Raw genomic sequence first — 16,509 nt, 5'->3', positions numbered from 1 at the left:
TTTACTGTATTCCACAAATGCTGGCAAGTTGTGTTTCCATATTTGTTTCCAGAAACTTTTTTCTTCTTTGATCCATTGGTTGTAAAGGAGAATGTTTTTTAATTTTCATGTGTTTGTTAATTTTAGTTTTCTTCCTCTTATTGATTTTTAGTTTCATGCCATATTGTCAGAGAAGATACTTGGCATGATTTCAATCTTCTTCAATTTTCTAAGATTTGCTTAGTAGCCTAACATATGGTCTATCCTAGAAAACTTTTCACATATGCTTGAAAAAAAATGTATTCTACTGTTGTTGAGTGGAATGTTCTATATGTGTCTGTTAGGTCTATTTGGTCTAAGGTATTGTTCAAATCTATTGTTTACTTATTGATTATTTCTTGATAATTGTTGAGAGTGGGGTATTAAAGTCCCCAACTATTATTATATCATTGTTTATTTCTCCTTTTGGCTCTATTAGTTTTTGCTTTATATATTTAGGTTCTCTGATGTTGGGCACATAAGCATTTGTAAATGTTATATCTTCTTGATATATTGACCCCTTTACCACTATATCAACTTCTTTTTCTGTTTATACATTTTTAGCTTAAAGTCTATTCTGTCATACATAGGGTTGCTCCTACTTTTTTATTGATCACCCTTTGCTTGAAATGTTTTTTTCTATTCCTTCACTTTCAGTCTATGTGCCTTTAAGGCTAAAGTGAGTCTCTTTTAGGCAGAATATTGTTAGATCGTGCTTTTTAAAATTCATTCAGCCATTCTATGTCTTTTGAATCCATAATTTGATCTATTTAGATTTAAAGTCATTATTGATAGGTAAGATTTACTATTCCCTTTTTCCCCTTGTTTTCTGCTTATTTTGTAGCTCTATTATTCCTTGCTTCTTACACTGTTTTTTCCTGTGTTATGATATCTTTTTGTATCAGTGTGCTTTGACTTCTTTATAATGGTCTTTTTTGTAAGTACTATAAGATTTTTTTGTGTGTGGTTATCATGAAACTTATATAACATATCTTAGCCCAGATGTGAACATTGCTGGGGTGCAGATGTGGGGAGGAGGTGACAGTGGGCAGAGTATGTCTCCACTGAGCACTTGGATTCAGCTCTTTCATTTCCAACATGGAAGAAACTTACATGAATTCCCTGGACCCTAGAGGCTATTACAATGTCTGTATAATAAAACCACCAGATCAAGGTCTGCAGGTTTTCTTATCATATCAAGTGCAGAAAGATTCATCTTGATGTCGCAGATTGGCTACTTGTCCCTTTAATGTTTGCCATCAGTTTCCTTGGGCCAAAACCTGTCTCATATCTCAAGCTGTGATGATAAAAGTTGTATTGAGCAGAATGTCGTCAACCAAACCATGAACCTTGGACAAGAGATTCTGGCCAAGAGCACAAGGCAGTGCCTTCTTTGTAATGAAGACTGAGATAAAGATCTCTGGGACTAGACCAGCACACCATTGATCTGGGGCATAGCTAACTACTGTGGCAACAACAGCCCTGAAAACAACATAGTTATGGAACGTAAGAGTAACCTGGCTTCAGTCATGTGCATCCCTGAATCTCTGCTGTATGTTCTGCCATGGAAAAACCATGGAAATGCACAGTAAGTCACTATCTATCTCATCAAATACCAGACACTAGAAGACTCTTGCTTCCTGCTTCCAGCGGGTTCTTCATTTTTTTTTCTCCTAATCTAATTATAGAAAGATAAATTGTGATCTTTAAACAAAAAAACAAAAACAAAAACAAAAAAAACCCACAAAACTTCAACACTTGTAACACTCTGTTTTAAAATGATAACAACTTCAATAGAATTATCATATTTTACACTTTTACTTCTCTCTCTCACAATTCAGGTTACTGCTATTACAATTTACATTTTTTAAAATGTATTGTGTATCTAATAACCAATTATTGTATTTATGGTTATTTTTGCTATGTTCATTAAAAAAAAACTTTTAAACTAGAGTTAAGAGTTATGCACCCCTATTACCATATTGCACAATCTAACTATGACAACATATTTACCATTACCAGTGAGATTTTTACTACTTTTTTGTGTTTTGATGATTTTTTTTTAGAGACTCTTTGGGGGGAGGGGCAGAGAGAGTGGAAGAGAGAGAATCTTTTTTTTTTTTTAAGATTTTATTTATTTATTCATGAGAGACACACAGAGAGAGGCAGAGAGACACAGGCAGAGGGAGAAGCAGGCTCCATGTAGGAAGTTCGATGTGGGACTCAATCCTGGGGACCCAGGATCATGCCCTGAGCCAAAGGCAGACATTCAACTGCTGAGCCACCCAGGTGTCCCAGGAAGAGAGAGAATCTTAAGCAGGCTATATGCCCAGCCTGGAGTCCATCGTGGGACTCCATCTCACAACCCTGAGATCATGAACTGAGCTGAAATCAAGAGTTAGATGCTTAACTGACTGAGCCACCCAGGCACCCCTGTTTTGATGATGTTAATTTGCAGTATTTTACTTCAACTTAAAGAACCCCTTTAGCATTTCTTATAAGGCAGGTCTAGTGATAATGAATTTTCTCAGTTTTTGTTTGTTTGAGAAAGTCTTTATTAATTCCTCCTTTGTTTCTGAAGGACTACTTTGGTATAAAATTTTTGGCTGACAGCTATTTTCTTTCAATGTTTTTAATATGTCTTTCCTTTCTCTCCTGACCTGAAAAGTTTCTGTTGAGAAATCTATCTGTAGTCCTGTGGGGATCCCTTGTATGTAACTTCTTTCTTTTATCTTACTGCTCTTAAAATTTTTTGTCTTTGACTTTTGACAATTTAATTATAATGTGTCTCAGTGTAGCCCTATTTGGGTTCAAGTTATTTGGGATCATTTGTGCTTTCTGGATCTGGGTGCTCATCTCTCTTCAGGTTGGGGAAGTTTTCAGCCATTATTGTTTTAAAGATATTTTCTGTCCCTTCTCTTTCTTTTTTTTTTTCTTTAGAATTTTCAAATGCAAATGTTTCTTTTCATTTTGTCTTATAATTCCCATAGGCATTCTTCATATGTTTTCATTCTTTTTTTTCTTTTTGCCCCTCATACTGGTTAATTTTCAATAGTCTATCCTCTGGGTCACTGATTGTTTCTTCTGAATGGTCTTTTGAAACTTTTGAATTCTTCAGTTCAGTTTTGCATTTTTCAACTGTAAGATTTTTTTTTTTTTGATGGTTGCTATTGTCACACTTTTCAGTTGTTTATGCATTTTTAAAAATTTTGTTCAGGTATCCATGTTTTCTTATCATTTGTTATACTTTCTTAAGATGATTATTTTGAATTCTCAGAAAGTTTATTAAATGTTCATTATTTAGGGTTAGTCATTGAACTTTGTCAGTTTCCTTTGGTGGCTTCATGTTTACCTAATTTCCTTGATTCCTTACATAGGTATCAGCACATTTGAATAAGTGGTGTCTTTTTTTCCCCCTAGACTCTACAGGTTGCTTGGCAGAGACAGTTCTTCATAAGTCTGCTCAGTTGGAGTTTTTGAGTTTCTGTTGGTAATGTCCTTGGGCAAATAGGGACTTCTATTATGCTCTATTTTTGGCTGAGGCAACTGTTCAAGCTCTGAGGCCAGGGATGGAATGTGTGTCACTGGCTGCTGGTTGGAATTTCTCTCTGTTACCTACCAAGTGAGGCTATAAGATGAGCTCTGTGATTACCTGAATTCTTTGGTCAGGCTTAGTAGATGGTTGAGACCAGACCCCATATCAGAAATAGATGGGCTATGAATTATCTTCCCTCCCCTGACAGAGCAGTAGGACAGGGCCCAGGGCCTGTGCAGTTCATGGGGGACCCAAATAAGGTCTGATTATGCACTGAATTCTCTGATCATGTGAAGCCACTAGTTTGCTTTGCAGATTATTGGCTCTATGTATGGAGAGACAGAGAACTGCTCTGACCTGTATAGCTTGGCTTAAGAACTGCTCAAGCTTTGGCTTGAGAACTGCTGACCTGCATAAGCTCTCAGGCATTTTCACTATCCTTTCTAGTTAGATGGGGCTAAAAGTCATGTTCCACAGGGGATGGGACAATATCTCAATTCCCTTTTCTGTGGAGGAGCTGGAGGACCTCTTCAGGCTACTGTCAATTTCCCAAACATGCTCTCTGATTGGAAGGGGCCAGGAGCTACCCTTAGCTTTGGCTATGAATTAATTCCCCTGCCTATGCATAGTATGGGAAGCCTCCTTGCCCAGTACTGGCTTTGGTTTGAGGATAATCAGCTCTGCTCATTTGCCTCTCAGCTTGAGTATCACTGGTATGCATAGCTTTTAGGAGTTGTCACTAGCCCTTCTAGTCAGATGAGGCTACCGAGCACTCTCCTCAATATGTGAGGCTGTGACTCAGCACTTTGCCTGAGTGCAGACTAACTGAATTCTAGGGATGGCAAATCCATTAGAGTATCTGTTCAGAAAGACCTGTACCCCAATGAGTTTCATGGTCAGAGTACCCTCAACTTGGTTTTGCAGATGAACAAAGCTGCTAATTGGTATTACTATGTGGGCACTGGAGGTATGAACTTTGTCTGTCAAGATCAATTTTTGGTTGTTGCAAGCAAACAATTTAACTAATTCTATTTTCCTAGAAATCAGACTTTTAGATTTATTAAAATTGCCACAGTGAAGAAATAAATGTAGGTGTCTTACTCTAGTATCTAATTAATAGTATGTGATCACGCTTCAAATGTATAATTAGATTTGATTCTAATGAGCCTATTCTTCCAATTTTGGCTTTAAGTACTATTTTATCATTTAAAGGTAGATGATATGATTATGAGTATTAGAAAAAGAATGGAGGGGAAAATGTGATTTCTACTTTGTAAGTAACTCAAATATTTAATTGAAGCAAGAGTTTATTGGATATTGGGAGAAGGTCATTGTGGAGAAGTTAAGTAGGATAATAACATCTACTTTAACCACAGGTACTGAAGAAATTTTATAGAGAGCCACAAAGTAGCAGGAAGTGAAATATTATCCTTTTATTCCCTTAATTTGTTTCTTTGACCAGTATCTTTTGTTATTTAACGAAAAGCCTTAGTTTAGCAAGTGATGTCTTAGCAGTAAGTACAATTATTAGAGGAATAATCATTATTATCGTTAAGAGAAATATTTTTAAATGTTAGTGGATTTTGTTTCAAATTTTGCTGTATGTCAAAGTCTAGGCAGTCAAATAGCCAGTATGCAAACTATGTACAATAAATAAATTTTAAATTAAAAATAACAAGAAAGGATTCAAAATGACCTAGATAAAATTTTCCCATGAACATATTATTTGGCATGTTCTTATTTCAGTGTTCTAGGTACAAACTTGTCTTGAACAATTTAATCTGGTTTCCAGAGATCAGTTATTTGTATCCAACAGTCTAGCCTGAGTCTAGATTACAGATTTTTCAAATTGCAGAAGAAGAACTAGAAAGCATATTTTTATATTGTTTGTAAACTTACTTCTAATTTACTTAAGAATTAAGACAATTCTCATTTAGGTTTTTCAAAAAATTAAAAATAGAATTACCATATGATCCAATAATTCTGCTACTGTGTATTTACCCAAAGGAAAACAAAAACAAAAACACTAATTCAAATAGATATATGCACCCCTGTGTTTATTGCAGCATTATTTACAATAGCCAAGGTATGAAAACAACCTAAATGTCCATCAATAGACAAATGGATAAGGAAGAAGTGGTACCTACATACACACAATGAAACTTTACATAGTCATAAAAAAGGATGAGCTCTTGCCATTTGTAACAGCATGATGGACCTAGAAGGTATTATGCTAAGTAAAATAAGTCAGACTGAGAAAGACAAATACCATAAGTTTTTACTCAAATGTGGAATCTTAAAAAACAAAATAAGTGAATAAACAAAATCAGAATCAGACTTATAAATACAGAGAACAAACTGAGGGTTGCCATGGGGAAGGGGGGGTGGGGAGTTAGGAAAAATGGGTGAAGGGGAGAGGCAGCCACAGGCTTCCAGTTATGAAATGAGTAAGTCATGGGTATAAAAGGCCCAGAATAGGGAATATAGTCAGTGATATTATAATAGCAATGTATGGTGACAGATGATAAATACACTTGTGAGCATAGCATAATGTACAGAGAAGTTGAATCACTAGGTTGTACACCTAAAACTAGTGTAGCATCATGTGCCAACTATAGTTAAATAAAAACTTTTAAAAAAGAAAATAATCTGCATTTCCCCTCAACTTTTTATCTTGAAAATTTCAAAACTTCAGAGTAGTCTAAACATCAGCATAATGAACACTCACATATCCTTCACCTGGGTTCTGCAATTGCTAATATTTTGCCACATTTTCTTTTCTTTTTCTCTGTCTCTGTTTGTCTCTGTTTTTCCACATACCTACTATTGAAAATTAATTGCAGATATCATGACATTTTACCTCTGGATACTTCAGCATGCACTTTCTTTTCTTTTTTTTCTTTTGAACTTTCTGCACTTTTATTGATGGGCTCAAAGTAAAACAACAAAAGAATGTATGCTAAAGTGTTCTATACATTCCAATGTAGAAATACAATGCTTTAAATAGGTATTTTCTTTGTTTGGCAGAATGGTTAGAAAATATAAAATGATAAATAAAAGGCAAAACAAGGAATCAAACTTTAAAAGAAATTAAAATTAACTAGGATGGTAAGACAACTGTCTAATCCAAAAGTTGAAAATTGTGGGTTTGCAATAAAAAACAAAACCAAAAACATACTCTGCCATCCCCCAGGCCTCTCCCTGACTCCTTCACAAAAGCAATTCACATTCTACCTTGTTTTGTTCCTCTGCACACTGGCTTTAAAAAAAAATCAAAATGGCTTTAATTTTACCTAGTTTAACAAGCCCCAACTCTCCTTGTTTTAAACATTTCCATTAGCCACCCATTTGATGCCTAAAAAGGCATTTAAGTTTGCAAGTCTTTTCAGCTGTCTTGAACATAACCACAATGTCCTAAATAAATACCATACACGTGATTACTACAACTGTAGCAGCTATTTTTGTTTTTCCTTACTGGCCTATAAGCTACCTGAGGACAAGAGCTTTATCTAATAATGATCTTTACAGTCCCTGCAATGTCTAGCACTGACTAATGGTAGGAGGCTATCAGAAGAAATCAGTAAAGGAAAGATTTTTTTCTCCCAGGTCTCAGTTCTAGGAATAGTTGTACTTCTTTAAAGCAAATGGTTTCTTCCTTTGGACACTAGCAATCTATTACGTCCCAAGTGGTAGTTCAGGGGCTGACTTTGGCCCGTATGTATATTATGTTTGATCTATGTGGTGTTGGTTCAAATAGTGCTTTAAACCAGATTAGTGTCCAGTTTCTAAATGTTGAGGCAATTCATATAAAAAAATCCAAATTCAGGGATCCCTGGGTGGCACAGCGGTTTAGTGCCTGCCTTTGGCCCAGGGCATGATCCTGGAGACAGGGGATTGAGTCCCACATCAGGCTCCCTGCATGGAGCCTGCTTCTCCCTCTGCCTGTGTCTTTGCCTCTCTCTCTCTCTCTCTCTGACTATCATAAATAAATAAAATTTAAAAAAAAATTTAAAAAAATCCAAATTCCTGGCTTCTCCCTCAAGAAGTTGACAAGGCTTGGCCTTCATCCCCAATTGGCAAAGATTAATTGGGGGTGAAGAGTTACTGCCCCCTTTCCCTGGACAGTTGCTCAGAAGTTCAGGTTTTCACTACACTTGGCTCACTAGGCAGGACAGCATGTTGAGAGCACCAGCTCCAGAATCAGTCTGCTTGGTTTGCATCCTGGCTCCACCACTTTACTAGCTGTATGACCTTGGAGCATGTGACTCAACTTCTCTTAGACTGTTTTCTTGTCTGTAAAATAATAAGAAGAAAAAATACCTATCACACAGGGCTAAGGTGAGGACCGTATGAGCTAATGCATGTAAGCACTTAGAAGAGTGTCTGGCACAGTAGAAAATACTCAATAAATGCCAGCTATTGTTACCTGCCCAGCCCGATAGGTGTTTTCCAACTCCTATGTACATGACGATGTTTCTTTACACTAGCTTCTGGTAGTTACGTAGATGAATTTATGGTTCCCCTCCATCAAGCGTACTGAAGCCAAGAAATTCAGGTATACCAACTTCATCATCTTTCCCTATCCCTGTTTTTTGTAAAGCCCCATTAAATGGGACGCCTGGGTGGCTCAGCGTCTGTCTTTGGCTCAGGGGGTGATCCTGGGGTGCAGGATTGAGTCCCACGTCGGGCTCCCTGCATGGAGCCTACTTCTCCCTCTGCCTGTGTCTCCACCTCTCTTTGTGTCTCTCACGAACAAATACGACCTTGGCCAGCTTCTCGCTGATCCACTGTGGCGCTGTAGTCCACTTCCATCTTGACGATGCGCTCATCAGCCTGCTCCAAGCCCTCTCCGCCATGGTCCCTCCTGAATGTCCCTGATGTCCCCCTGCTTCGGCCACCACTCGTCACCCACACCGGAAGCCCCAGCATGCACTTTTTAAGAATAAAGAACTTTCTCATATATAGCTACAAAACCGTTATCATACTTAAGAGATTTTATAGTACTTCAACAATTTTATTTTATATCAAGTTTATTTTAAGAATTTTCCAATTATCTCCCAATGAGATCCCCTAATGCTCTTGGAGATTCTTTTCATTAGCCTAGCAGAAAACTTCACAGCAAGTCTAAATCTAGGTTAATTTCATGGAAGGTGAGGCAGATACCAGACACTGGTCTCTGAAGGCTCCATATTCCTGAGACCATTTCTTTAACCCAGGAGCTTCCAGTGTTGCATGGATCATTTCTGCCCAAACTACACTCTATAAATATGTAGAGCTTCATCAGTAGAGAAGGCCCTCTCTCTACTTCACATTGGCCAGGAACTTAAAAGTTATCTATGCCCAACCTAAATTGTGAAATTGTGAGAATTACGGGGACTCCATGCACTCTACCATGTTTCTGCTTTAACCCTTTCACTCAATAAACCCTACTATATAACCTAGTACAATGTGTCTGTGACCTCTATGGATGGCATCCCCCAGAGACTTAAGCGATATATTTTTCCTATGCACAACCTAGTCAGAGTTCATACATTCCATTTGGTTTTTATCTCTCTTTAGTCTTACCTGAAACAAGACTCGTGTCTTCTATTTTTACCCCATGACAGTGACTTTTGAACTCAGAGTAGTTTTCTCTTACCTAAAATGTCATATTTTAGATTTGTCTGATTGCTTCCTCATGGCATCATTTAATTTGTTCCTCTATCTTCTGTATTTACTATAATTTGAATTTATGATCTAAAAGCTTCACTAGATTAAGGTCAAAACTTTATGGCAAGAATATTTCATAGGTGATGAGCCATTCTTTGTATTACATTTTATCAGAAGGCATATAATAAAGTTGCCTCACTATTAGTGATTGGCTAAAGTGCAGACTACCAGAATTAGTATAGAAAAAAAACATGTTTTTGATATTTTTATTAATATTTAATATGTTAGATGATATTTTGTCACTATGTAACTATACTGTAGTACAACTACATTTCACACAATGCCTTTAACTCTGTTTACTGATCCTTACCTGAATCATTTATTACATTGAGGGGGTACAAGATGATTATTTTCTAATCTGTAATTTTTCCTCTATTAGCTGGCATTATTTTATAAATAAGACTATTCTTCCTCTCCACTTCCCTCCTTGCCTTGCCTTGCCTTGCCTTGCCTTGCCTTGACTTGCCTTGCCTTGCCTTGCCTTCCCTTCCCTTCCCTTCCCTTCCCTTCCCTTCCCTTCCCTTCCCTTCCCTTCCCTTCCCTTTCCTTTCCTTTCCTTTCCTTTCCTTTCCTTTCCTTTCCTTTCCTTTCCTTTCCTTTCCTTTCCTTTCCTTTCCTTTCCTTTCCTTTCCTTTCCTTTCCTTTTTTTAAAGAGATAGACCAAAATTTTAATTAGATCAAATATTTGTGTAAACTTTTTACAAAAACTGGATGAAATATAGAATTGTTGAAGATAATGTGTGAGTTTAAAAAAAATAAGTCTAGATTTCCTATTTATGGTGACAATTTGAGTTCAAATAATACATTTCCCTCACTTTAAAATTTTCTAGGGGGGACACCTGGGTGACTCAATTGGTTAAACGTCTGACTCTCGGTTTTGGCTTGGGTCATGATTTCCTGGTCATGATCTCAAGACTGTGGGATCAAGTCCCTCATCAGTCTCCATGCTCAGTGAGTAGTCTGCTTCACATTTTCTCTCCCTCTGCTCCTCCCCTGCTTTTTCTTCTCTCTCTAAAATAAATAAGTAAAATAAAATCTGAAAAATAGTTTTTTTTCCTTTATTTTTTCTAACAGCTATAGACTGTTTTTTAAATTAATTGTATCTTAATCAATTATCATAGTTATTTTTATTGATGATCAAATTGGCCTAAATAGCCAATTTAATTGGAGCTCATTCAAAATTGTTCCTTTGCACATATGATCTGTGTAATCAGTAGCTCCTAGAATGTCTCCCAGTGATCTGTGCTTCCTAAATATTAATTCCCTTATATAACCTTTCCCCTTGAATTTGGATTATACCTAGTGATTCACTTCTAAAAGACAGCAGAGGGCAAAAGTGATAGTATGTCATGTCTGAGATTAGGTTATGAAAAGCCTATGGCTTCTGTCTTGCTATTCATTTCTTACTTTCTTGTTTGCTCATGCTAATAGAAGCCAGACACAATGTTGTCAGCTTCCCTATGAGAAAGCCCACATGGCTAGAAATTGAGAATGCCTTCTGATCAACAGCCAGCAAAGAACTTAAGCTTTCGGTATAATAGGCAATGAGAAAACACATATTGTCAATTGTTAATAGACACATGAATGAGTTTAAAAGTATATCTTCTCTCATATGAGCCTGGGAGGACTGCAGCCTGGTTGACAACTTCATTGCAGCGTTTTGAGAGACCCTGAGCCAGAAGACCTAGCTAAGCTGTTTTCCTATTTTAGAATCACAGAACTGTGAGATAATAAATATTTATTGTTTTTAGGCCCTAAGATTAAGAGTAATTTATTTTGTAGCAGTAGATATGTTAGTATACAACTTCACTAGTCTTTGAGCACTTTTATTTCTTTCTAGTGCAACACGCTTTCTTAGATTAACTTTGTGTTTTTCCCAACTTATTACTGTAATGAGTATTTCTCCAAATTTCTCTATTTTCTTTCAGTGGAGAATGGTGTTTAGAATACAAGATCTGGTCATAAAATGTCTCATTGTTATAGAAATGTCTTTGTTTCTACATCCATTCAGTGGATAGAGCTAGAAAACACATATAAAACATCTTGAGCTCATACTAATATTACCAATTCTCATTTAATAGTGCATATTTACCTTCTTTACCTTCTTTAATTACATATTTTATCTCTTTCCTCTTATGGTGAAGATCCCCCTTTCTTAACAGTAGAGGGTTAGTATTACAAGGAAGTGGAGTAGAGTGTCACAATTTTAGCAATGACAGTAAGTTCTCTGGCTTTCTGGAATATCTTCCTTTTTATAATTTCTCCATTTCTACCACTTAAGATTTATTTGTTTGATTTTTGAGAGCTTTCTGAGTGTTGGGTTTCCTTATCAAAATTTTTTAGAATTATTTTCCAATTTAGAAATATGATCCAGAAAGAATAGAATTTAAAAATTGATCAGAAATATCTAAAAATATAAGTAAGTTCATATTGTGATGAACTTGTGTTTTTGTTTTTTTTTTTAAATTATTATTTGTTTACTTTCATAGAAAGCATGTTGTACCTCTAATACATGCTGTTCACTGTTTAAGACACAAGAGTCTCAAAATTTCTATTTCTGGTTAAAATTTATATTCTGGTAAGGGAATCATATAAATGTATCAATATAGTTAATATAATTAAGAGATTACATAAAATTACATAACACTTTCCCATGTTAAATGTTGTCTAAAGAACATATATTATTTTAATAGTAAAACATAATACTTTGTTTTAAAGGGAGTAAAGGATAAGGGTACCTGGGTGGCTCAGTGGTTGAGCATCTGCCTTTGGCTCAGGTCGTGATCCTGAGGTCCTGGAATCAAGTCCACATTAAGCTCCCACAGGGAGCCTGCTTCTCCCTATGCCTGTGTCTCTGCTTCTCTCTGTGTCTCTTATGAACAAATAAATAAAATCTAAAAAATAAATAAATAAAAAATTAAAAAAATAAATGAAGTAAAGGATAGATCAAAGGGAGATAATTCTTCCTTAAATAGGAAAAATGTCAAAGGCAAAACTAGTTAATTTCACAATTTTCATTAAGCTTTGATGAGTTTATCAAGAGGATTTCAGTTTTGCTTGTTAACCTCCCTACTTCAAATATAACTACAGATCTTCCTCACATACAATGTAGTTATGTCCTGATAAACCCATTGAAGCTGAAAATATCATAACTTGATATCATAAAATATCATAACACCAACCTACTAAATATTACAATTGAGCCTAGACTACCTTAAACATGGTCAGAATACTTAACATTTGCCTACAGTTGGATAATATCATCTAACACAAAGACTACCTTATAATAAAGTGTTGAATATCTCATGTAATTTATTGAATATTATGCTGAAAGTGAAAAGCAGAATGACTGTATGGACACAGAATCATTTTAAGTATATCAGTTGTTTACCCTCATGATAACATGGCTGATTGGGAGCTCTGGCTTGCTGTTTCTGCTCAGCATCACTTAAAAGTATTGTATGTGTATCACTAGCTTGGGAAAAGATCAAAATTCAAAATTCAAAGTATGGTTTCTACTGTATGTATATATAGCTTTTGTACTATCCCAAAGTCAGAAAATTATAAGTCAAACCATTGTAAGTTGGAGACTGTATATAGATTTTTATTCTGCATTTTGGTCAATAGTAGCATGCATATTTATAATCAACTGTCATGTGGTTAATTAAAAAGTATAAAAACAAATATTGAACAATTACTAAGGTGATTAAATTCTATATTTCTTTCTAAAAATATGTTATTGTTATTTTAAATTTTGCATCTCTAGCTAAGCTCTCAGATAAAACCTTTAAGAAATCTGTACAACTGTAATTCATGCTCATGCTCCCAAGGAGCAAGAGTCAGGGCATTAATGCAATGATCTGTTCAGTATAATTCATAGAAATCCTTGGAGAAAGAAGAAGAGTGGGTGGAAAAACAGAAAAGGAAGGCAACTCAAGTCGCATTTACATTCTTATTTTTTGTTGTCTTTGGTAATTTTGTTTAAGCTTATCTATGTTGCTTTTCTTTTACTTATTTTGTCATTTATATTGATCAAACTGATGATAATCCTGTTAGAGGCAGAAAACATGCTATAAAAATGACTTTAGTAGGAAATAAATCAAGGCTGACATTTTAAACCTATTTGTTGCTAAATACATGCAACTGCAAAATTTCATTAGTATCAGAGAAATTAATTCTAGGAAAGTGCAGTGTATTTACAAATGATGGCCATCTACACTTTATGAGGTTCATGCTAAACCAATGGCCTATGACTGGATGAGAGAAAGCCACTGAAGATGGATTCTCTGGGCCCCTTTAATCATAATGAACTTTACTAAAAATTATAATTTACTCAGCTACTGGATTTTTTTTTTCTTTTTCAGTTCCATTTCTTTTTTTCTTTTCTCTTTTTTTTCCTTTCTGGTTCCATTTTCATGAGCATAGTCATCGGAACAATGAATGTTATTCTTTTTTCAGAGAAGTTATTTCTGATTTTCAAAGCTAAGAAAAAAGTAAGAAATTGCTACGGTTGCCCTAGGCATTATAAATACAGAGGATAAGATAAAATAAAACCCCTGCTTTCCAACTCTCAGCTTAAGTACATTTGAGTCATTACCATGGACACAGACATTTGTATTAGGAATGTTTTATTGAGCAGTGTGAACCAATGAGGGCCTTGGAATATCACTGGAAAATACTCACTTAGGAGAATACCTTGTGGACCGTGTTGGCTCTTCTGTTCTTTGTAACACCTGAAACAAAATGAATTTATATACTTACTATCCTGTCACTGTGTGATAGATAACAGTGAAATGAATACCATGAGGAGCTAGCCTAATTCCTAGGCCTTGTAAACCATAATCAATTTGATGTAGTTGTACATACAAAGTGGTTGTGAGTCATGGTTAAGTGATTGTGATATGTTTGAAAGGCAAACTATGTCACAGAAAAGAAGAGCCCTCTGGATAGGTGGTAAGTATAGTTTTGTAAAGATATTTGAAAAATTTGATCTGGAAAAGACCACATTACAGAGAAACTATTGTTATCTGAAAGCACACTGGTGATAAAAACCTTTCAAAACATATCTTAGCTAAATTTTATATGTGCTCAAATTGCCACCTCTTTTTGTGATCACTGGAGTTAATAGTCTAATTGTCTGCCTATGAAATATTACGAGTACCCATAAGGGTAAATAGATATTTAGAAGTCCTGGCAAGGTTTATACTTCTTTGATCTTTTATTTTTTAGAAAAATATTTTATTTATTTATTTGAGAGAGAGAGCACAAGAGAGCACAAACAGGGGAGAGGGAGAAGCAGGCTCCCTGCTGAGCAAGGAGCCCCATGTGAACTTTATCCCAGACACCTGGGATCATGACTTGAGCCAAAGGCAGAACCTTAAGTGACTGAATCCACCCAGGATTTTTTGTTTATTTGTTTTAATTTGAGAGAGAGAGAGAGAGTGCACATGAAAGTGGGAGGAGGGGTAGAGGGAGAGAGAGAATCTCCAGCAGACTCCTGCTGAGAACCCAGCCCAACATGGGGCTCAATCCCATGACATTAAGATCATGACCTGACATGAAATCAAGAATCAGACACTTTATCGACTGAGCCACCCAAGCACCCATCTGATATTTGATTTTACTTCCAATATTCACTCTAAGCATGGTAATATCAATACATTTTACAATGGATTTTCATGTTATAATTCCATTGTTTTCTCAAATGACTACAAAAATAATGGAAATCCAAGAAGAGTGTATTTAAGAAAGTTGAAAGGAAAGATGTTCACTTATTTGACATAAAATGCAGCATTCTCCATATGATAGCTCCTAACTTTCCAGTTTTAATTCTTGCCATGTCTCAGTGTACGTTTTTTCTTTTTTATGCATCCAAGCCAACCCATTGGCAACATTTTCCTAACGTTCAAATTCCTCCTAATTGGTATACATGTTGTCATCTCACTATGCTCCTTGTATACTTTTTCATATCTGCAACAGCCTAGAGGTTATTACCAGAAATAAAATTATATTTCTATTGGTCTATTTAGTCTCATGGAGGCCAAATTTCTTTTTCCTTCTGGTCCTATTTCTTTTCTCTTCTTTGCCCACACTTCCCTGAGCCTTTTTGACTCACCTTCCTTGTGACCATTGGATTCTCTGGGGAGCAGATATGGAGACTGAGTAGAAGTGCAAAAGGGGGAAGGAAAAGAGGAAGGGGGCAGAAATGGTCAATGGCAAAGCCATGAGACTATGATGCTGACCTGGTGAAGCTCAACAGAGAAGTCTGGAGAACGATTGCCCCTCAGAGGGTCCCACGTTGGATGAAAATAGCCAGCTTCTTATACCAGTATCTTTTTTTTTTTTTTAAGATTTTTATTTATTTATTCATGAGGGACACAGAGAGAGGCAGAGATATAGTCATAGGGAGAAGCAGAATCCCTGTGGGGATCCCAAGACCCCGGAATCATGCCCTGAACCAAAGGTAGGCGCTCAACCACTGAGCTATCCAGGTGCCCCCTATATCACTGTCTTGTTCAATCATTGGCTAGACTGTCTTCTACTGTCCTCAGATAAGATTGACCTCAGCTACAAGGTGGGGACAGACCCTGATATAGTTAATGGCTGGAGGCTGTCAGTAATACACTTCATAGTTTGCAGTTGAGCAGCCAGCCCGTCCTTTCTTGAAGGGGAATATTTCTCACACCCTGCTCCCAGGATCCCAGTCCCACTTCTGAGATGCAGCAAAGTCCCCAACATCCCCAGTTTCTGTTTCTTTTTTAAGATTTTATTTATTTATTCATGAGAGACACACACAGAGAGAGGCAGAGACACAGGCAGAGGGAGAAGCAGGCTCCATGCAGGGAGCCCGACACGGGACTCGATCCTGGGTTTCCAGGTTCAGGCCCTGGGCTGAAGGCAGATGCTAAACACTGAGCCACCCAGGTGTCCTGTTTCTGTTTCCATCAAGGGGTATTTCCTCCTCTATTAGGAAGAAGTCTTAGATCTTCAGATTTAAGATAGTAAAAAAAATAGTAATAATAACCCTTTCTCCAGCTGATTTTTAAGAACCCCTCATAATGTAACCTTGTTAGAAAATTTGAAGGCTCTGTGTCTTTACTCTGTCTCCTTGATCTTTAGTACACTGTAAGAAGAAAGGAGAGAGGAAGAAGAATGATTCAGATGAAAGGTCACCTTCTTCATGGAGGTCAGCCTTCCTCTAGGCTGACTTCACTGTTTTTCAACTGACCTTGGACTGGCTGCTGTGA

At 36.4% G+C, this 16,509-nt stretch overlaps 1 long non-coding RNA gene and 1 pseudogene across 7 annotated transcripts in view; both read left to right on the top strand.

Annotated features, from left to right (window-relative positions):
• LOC121493154 overlaps positions 1 to 16,509 on the top strand; it is a 399,396-nt gene that overhangs the window by 348,752 nt on the left and 34,135 nt on the right. The window lies entirely within an intron of this gene.
• LOC121493151 lies at positions 1,117 to 1,610 on the top strand (annotated as a pseudogene).

Source organism: Vulpes lagopus, chromosome 6 (assembly GCF_018345385.1).
Source record: "Vulpes lagopus strain Blue_001 chromosome 6, ASM1834538v1, whole genome shotgun sequence".
Classification (NCBI taxonomy): Eukaryota; Metazoa; Chordata; class Mammalia; order Carnivora; family Canidae; genus Vulpes; species Vulpes lagopus.
This window is presented reverse-complemented; position numbering and strand designations above follow the sequence as displayed.